Source organism: Macaca thibetana, chromosome 4 (assembly GCF_024542745.1).
Source record: "Macaca thibetana thibetana isolate TM-01 chromosome 4, ASM2454274v1, whole genome shotgun sequence".
NCBI lineage: Eukaryota > Metazoa > Chordata > Mammalia > Primates > Cercopithecidae > Macaca > Macaca thibetana.
In genome coordinates, this window is record NC_065581.1 from 119,379,327 (window position 1) to 119,386,698 (window position 7,372).

A 7,372-nucleotide genomic window follows, 5' to 3' on the forward strand; every position below is an offset into this window, starting at 1 on the left:
CCAAAAGCACTCATCCCAGCTCCTGCACCCAGCTCACCTGCATGCTTCCTCCTCTAAGGGGTTGAGCACAACAGGTTTGAGTGAGTGAAGTTAGTCCTAGCCGGTCCCAAAGAGGCCAGCTAGCCCCAGGACCCACACTCTAGTTCCTGTCTGCAAAAATGTCAGGGAAAATTTACTGCCTCAGAAGGAGGACAGACCATGGACTAGGGTAACCTGATGGCCATGGAGGTTGAAGAGAGGATGAAATGCCTTCAAAAGTTTCCTGAAATCATAAGATGATCCTCGACTGACTGACTGAATAAAAAGCAAGATCAGGACTGGTTTACTGACATTATCCTGATTGTCAACAGACACCATTTTAAGGATCACAAGTCTCTTTTGACTGCTTGCAGTAAGTTCTATAAATTCTTTCAATTTACTCAGAAACCTTTGGTGGAGACAGAAGGTGTTGGTAAAATGACCTTTTGTAATTTAATTCAGTTCACATATACAGCAAAATAATTGATACAGGAGAAGAAGTCAATGATGTATGGAAAGCAGCAGAGTTCTACAAATGCTAGAAGTTATCGATAGGGACAGGAGGCAGGGGAATTCTGGGTAAAGGAGGGCAGGTCCCTGACAAGGGTCCCACACTCAAGCCTGTGACAGCAGTCCAAAGTGAGAGCATGCCTTCCTGTTTTCCCACTCGAATGTTGTCTTTTCCAAAGTCAACTATGCCCTGCCCCACCCCCATCCTGTGCATATAAAAACCCCAGGCTCCACTAGCTGAGAGCAGAGAAGAGAAGAAGCAGGTGGACGTCAGAGACTGGTTTGACATCAGAGAGAAGCAGCTTGACTTCAGAGGGATGGCTTCATGGCTTTGCTTTAGAGAGGAATCCAGCCGGGGATGGAGGGTCCAGCCAGGGATGCAGTCCACAGGACCCACATGGAGTTTTGCTCCTGCCAGCACCCAAAAGCACTTGCCCTGTCTCCTGCACTCGCTCACCTGCATGCTCCCTCCCGTGGCAGGTTGAGTGCAACAGGTTCCAATGAGTAGAGTTTGCCCCAGCTGGTGCCGAAGTGGCCGGCTAGCCCCAGCACCTGCACACCAGTTCCCACCCATGAAGGGGTCAGGCAAAATTTCCTGCTTCATTATGAAAGCCCTTGAAGTCAGGAACAAAGAAAACTCAACTCCATTAGAGGAAAATCCCATAGGGAAAATGGTGGCCAAAAAAAGGAAGATCGCAGCAACTTCAAATGTTATCACAGAATCATTGCCATCTGCAGAATCAGAACCTATTGAAAGTGAGGTAGAGATTGCTGAAGGCACAATTGAAATGGAAGATGAAGGTATCAAAACATTAGAGGAAGTGGATTCTGCCAAGCATCCATAAAGTACATACAGAACACAAGTTCCTCTAAAGATTCTGCTCTAGCACTGTTGGCAGATATTACCAGCAAGTATCACCAAAGTGACAGAAAAGGGCAGATTAAAGAAGAAGATGGCCATGCATCTGACCCCGTAAGCATATAGGTAGAAAGTACTGAAACTGTGGAACTTCAGTTGTCACATGTGAAGGACTTGTTCCATTGTGAGAAATGTAATGGTTCATTTAAATTGTTTTATCATTTGAAGGAATACATGAAATCACACTCATCTAAGAGTTTCAAGTGTGAAATATGCAATGAAAGGTATGCAAATGGAAACAGCACCTAAATTGTTACCACCTTGAAGAAGGTGGAGTCACTAAGAAGCAAAGAACTGGGAAAAAAGTGTATGTATGTCAGTACTGTGAGAAGCAGTTTGACTGTTTTGGAAATCTTAAAGAACATCTTAGAAAAATATACAGGTGAAAAACCTTTTGAGTGTCCAAATTATCATGAAAGATTTGCTAGAAATAGCACCCTCAAATGTCACCTCACTGCATGCCAAACTGGAGTAGGGGCAAAAAGGAAAGAAAGAAGCTCTGTGAATGCCACGTCTGTAACAGTGTGTTTAACAGCTGGGCCCAGTTCAAAGATCACTTCATAATACAAATTGGATGTAAACCCAACCATTGTTCTTTATGTGACTTGCGGTTAATGCAAGGAAATAAATTAATGAGGTACCTCAGTGATACAATATTTCAGAGTATCTAGTAATGGAAGAAGTTCTTTCAGTAGAAACTTACATGCAAAGTGAACCTGTGACATCAATGACTATTATAGAACAAATTGGGAAGGTGTGTGTGCTACCATTGCTTCAGGTCCAGGTGGATTCAGCACAAGTGACTGTGGAACACATCCATCCAGATGTGCTCCAGGACAGCCAGGTACTTGGTTCATACCTGAGTGTGCTTCCAGAGCAGGTCCAAATAAGTTATCTAGAAGTGGGTCGAATTCAGACTGAAGAAGGTACTGAAGTACATGTAGAGAAGCTTCATGTTGAATGGATAAATCAGATGCCAGTGGAAGTACAAACTGAACTTCTAGAAGCAGACTTGGACCATGTGACCCCAGAAATCTATGACCCAAGAGGAGAGAGAACCTAGCCAACTAGACGCTGTTCAGGCTGCCAGGGAAGATCACAAAGATGCTGAGGATTAGAGAGCAAGCCAACGGTGGATTCTGAAGCTGAAAAGGCAGAGAATGAGGACAGAACAGCTATGCCGGTTTTAGAGTGAAATTACACATGAATATATTTTTAAATTTACTTGGGTTTTTGAATGTATTATGGGCAGTATGACTGTCCTTAAGCTAACAGATAAGTGGACCAAAGTTAAGCTATTTGTTGTTGTGCTGAATTTTTTTTTTTTTTTTGAAACAAATTAATTCCCCTCCCAGGCCCAATGCAACAGAGTAGGGATCTGTTCCATAAATTAAGCGGAGTTTTGAGAAGTACATTTCTAGGTGGATTATATTCTTATTACATAGCTTCATATGACTGTATCTATTTTCATTGTAGTAAAAATTTTCCCTTTTCTATTTACCAGGTCATGTTTTCTTCAAATTTCTTTCATTTGTAAAATAAAACTTAAATCATTAGAATACAAGTTTATGTATTCTAATGCATGCTAGTAAATTGAATATATAGGAAACACAAGTCTGCATGATGAACATTGCATTGTTACTGTGCAGTTAAATTTTGACTTTCTTTAGCTTGAACAAACTTTCTTGTCTATCCCAGTAGTCACAGATGCCATCTCTGCAACACAGAGAGGAGTGGTGATAAAATTTCGAGAATGTGAAGAAAAAAAATCCACACCCATGTGCCATTTCAAAACCAGCTAAACTTCTGTAAAACATCTCCAGTTTTTCAAAGTTTGTGTTGTAAGGAGGAATGTAGCCAATGCTATAATACTTTATATTTTTGCTTATAATGACAACCACGAGTTCTTTTTCACTTAAGTTATGACAAGAAATTTTATTTAGAAGCAGCTGCAGTGCCAATTTCAATTGGGAAAATTTATTTACCTCTGTGGCAAACTTTATTTTGATGAAAAGTTGCACTAGTATTTTACTACCAAATGAAAAAAAGATGAGCATCATTTAAAAATTGATGTATTTAAAATAAAGTACAGGGAAAAACATGTATGTAATTATCAGGATTTTTTAAATGGAATCTTTTCCACCAATCCTTAATGTAAAGATCTTGTGCTATAACTTTTAAAGCCATACAAATAAGAGTGCTTAATTGTGGACTTAATAATAAATGTGTAAATATTTTGAATCAGTATTACTTGGAAAATAAAGTATCTCTCTCTTTCTCTCTCTCTCTCTCTCTCTCTCTCTCTCTCATACACACACACACACACACACACACACACACACACAGAAATTAGAGATGACCAAACAAATGGGAAAACATTCCATACTCATGGGTAGGAAGAATTTTAATTGTTAAAAGGGCCATACTGCCCAAAGCAATTTATATCTGCAATGCTGTTCTTATTAAACTGCTATTGACATTCTTCACAGAGGTAGAAAAAAAAATTTTTAATTTATATGGAACCTAAAAAGAGCTTGACTATCCAAGGCAATCCTAAGCAAAAAGAACAAAGCTGGAGACATCATACTACCTATCTTAAAACTACACCGTGCTGCTACAGTAACCAAATAGCATGGTACTGGTACATAACAGACACCTAGAGCAATGGAACAGAATAGAGAACCCAGAAATAAGACCACAGACCTACAACTATCTGATATTTAACAAACCTTTAGAGAACAAGCAATGGGGAAACAATTCCGTACCCAATAAATGGTTGTGTGATAACTGGCTAGTCATAAGCAGAAAAGTAAAACTGGACCCCTTCCTTAAAACATACACAAAAATTAACTCAAGATGGATTAAAGACTTATGCATAAAACCTAAAACTATAAAAACCCTGGAAGACAATCTAGGCAATGCCATTTAGGACATACACATGTCCAAAGATTTTATGATGAAGAAGCCAAAAGCAATTGCAATGAAAGCAAAAAATTGACAAAAAACTATCAACAGAGTATACAACCTACAGAATAGGAGAAAATTTTTACAAACTATGCAACTGAAAAAAGTCTAGTATCTAACATCTATAAGGAACTTAAATAAATTTACAAGATTAAAAGAACATGAACAGACACTTTTCAAAAGAAGACATACATGCGGCCAAGAAGCATGTTAAAAAAAGCTCAACATCACTGATCATTAGAGAAATGCAAATCAAAACTACTGGTTGATACCATCTCACACCAGTCAGAATGGCAACTATTAAAAAGTGAAAAAATAACAGATGCTGGCGAGGTTGCAGAGAAAAAGAATGCTGATACGCTGTTGTGAGAGTGCAAGTTAGTTCAACCATTGTGGATGACAGTGTGGCAATTCCTCAAAGACCTAAAGACAGAAATAACATTCTACTCAGTAATCCCATTACTGGGTATGTACACAAAGGAACATATGATCCATGTGTTGTAAAGACACATGCACACATATGTTCATTGTAGCAATATTCACAATAGCAAAGACATGGAATCAACCTAAAAGCCCATTAAGGTTAGACTAGATTAAAAAAATGTGGTACATATACCCCATGGAATACTATGCAGTCATAATAAAGCATGAGGTCATATCCTTTGGGGGGCATGGATGCAGCTGGAGGCCATTATCCTTAGCAAACTAATGCAGAAACAGAAAATCAAGTACCACATTTTCTCACTTATAAGTGGGAGCTAAATGATGAAAACACATGGACATACAGAGGGTAGCAACAAACACTGGGGCTATTGGGGGTGTAGGGTGAGAGAGGAGGGAGAGGATAAAAAACAACTAATGGATACTAGGCTTAATAACAGGGTGACGAAATAATCTGTAAAACCAACCCCATGACACATGTTTACCTATATAACAAATCTGTGCATCCTGTACATGTAACCCCTGAGTTTAAAATAAAAGTTAAAAAATAAACTCTTATGCATATGTAATGTATAATAGTATAATAGAATATTATTCAACCTTAAAAAGGAGATGATTCTTTCATTTGCCAGAACATGGATGAACCTAGAAGAATAAACCAGACACACGGAGAAAAATACTGCATGATTTTACTTATATGTACAATCTTACAAAATAGAGTCAAATATATAAAGATAGAACATTAAACCACATTTGGGGGTTTGGGGGAAAAAAAGGGAGAAGTAGGTCAAATGATACAAAGTAGAAGCTATGTAGGATGAACAAGTCCAGAGATTAATGTAAAACATGATGACTCTGGTTAATAACAATGTATTGTATTAGGGATATTTGCTAAATGAGTAGATTATAGCTGCTCTTGTCATAGGGGAGGAAAAATAGTTAACTATTTGAAAAGAAGAGCATGTTAATATGGTCTACTCTAGTAAAGATTTTACTATATAAATGTAAGTTATTTATTATGTTGTAGCCCTTAAATATGCATGATAACATTGACTTAAAAATAAAAAGATAATGTTTAGAGGTGAGTATCATTAGCACCTCCCACCTCAAGTACCTGAGAAGAGTCCTTCTGGGGTGACCTTCATCTGTAGCCTGCTACAGCTGGCAGCTTTAGTTTTACCTTTTGGGGCAACCCCTCAGGAAGATTCTATTTGTAATTCTAAGTATTGGCAGCAGTTGGTGCCCTGGTCTACATACTAGTAGATGCCTAGAAACTCTCAACCAACCCATGACTAACAGCATGAAATTTCTTGGCTTTGGTTTGGCTGTATCCTCACCCAAATCTCTCCTTGAATTTTAGCTTCCATAATTCCACGTGTGGTGGGAGGAACCTGGTGGGAGATAACTCAATCATGGGGGCAGTTTCCCCCATACTCTTCTCATGGTAATGAATAAGTCTCACAAGATCTGATGGTTTTATAAGTGGAAACCCGTTTTACTTGGTTCTCATTCTCTTTTGTCTGTCACCATGTAAGATATGCCTTTCACCTTGCATCATGATTGTGAGACTTCCCCAGTCATGTGGAACTGTGAATCCATTAAACCTCTTTTTCTTTATAAATTACCCGGTCTTTGGTATGTCTTTATCAACATGATGGAAACAGATTAATACATATTTTATCCCAACAATTTCTCTCATTGCAAGAGCAGAACATCCCTTTTTTGCCTTAAGGTTAACCCAGGCTTTCATGCTCTGAATTTCATCACTTATCCTCTGCTCCAGAACCAACACCTCACTTCATGTGACATTTAATCTTCTGTAAGTATTTTCAACCCTGTTTGCTTCCTTCCCTGCAGTTTGTAGTTCATTCACTTCTCTCTCTGAAGTGCTGCCTGAATGCTATCCTATCCCACCCCCTGCCAGTAAAGGCCAAGAGCTTCTGCTTTTTGTCTTCATGCTCTGGCTTCAAAACTCACTCCCTCTCAATTCCCACCACTTCACTAATGATCTCATGGAGACTGAATCTGGTTTTTAGTTAGAATGTGTTTTAGAATAATATCTCAGTGGCCTTTGATGCCACTAAAAATATCCTCTTTTGAAACTTCTCTTTGATTTTCCATGACACTACTCTCACCTGGTTGCCTCTCTTCACTCTCACCATTCCTTCTCAGGCTTTATACATTTTTCTACTGCAATTTTATATACCTGCCCAAGATTGGAGCTCAGGCAACTTTCCATTCTCAGGCTATAATGTGTGCTGGAGAACCCACTGCGTCGTTGGTTTTGTGATAGTATCTTAGTATGTGAGAGAGAGCCAAAAGGGAATTTCTAGCCAATACCTCACTCCTCAGTGTTAGTGTGTCATTATATGTCATTATATATGTTAGTGTGACATATATGTCATTAGTCAGACACCTATACCTGAATACCAAAATAAAACAAAAACAATAAAAATAAAAACCAGGAACTCTTATGCCATATATTTAAGTAATTAATTACATGAAATGAACTGCCTTAGT

General features: G+C 38.5%; 1 pseudogene; it reads left to right on the forward strand.

Moving 5' to 3' along the window:
• Positions 1 to 222: 222 nt before the first annotated feature.
• Positions 223 to 2,642, forward strand: LOC126952584 (zinc finger protein 131-like; annotated as a pseudogene).
• Positions 2,643 to 7,372: the final 4,730 nt, after the last annotated feature.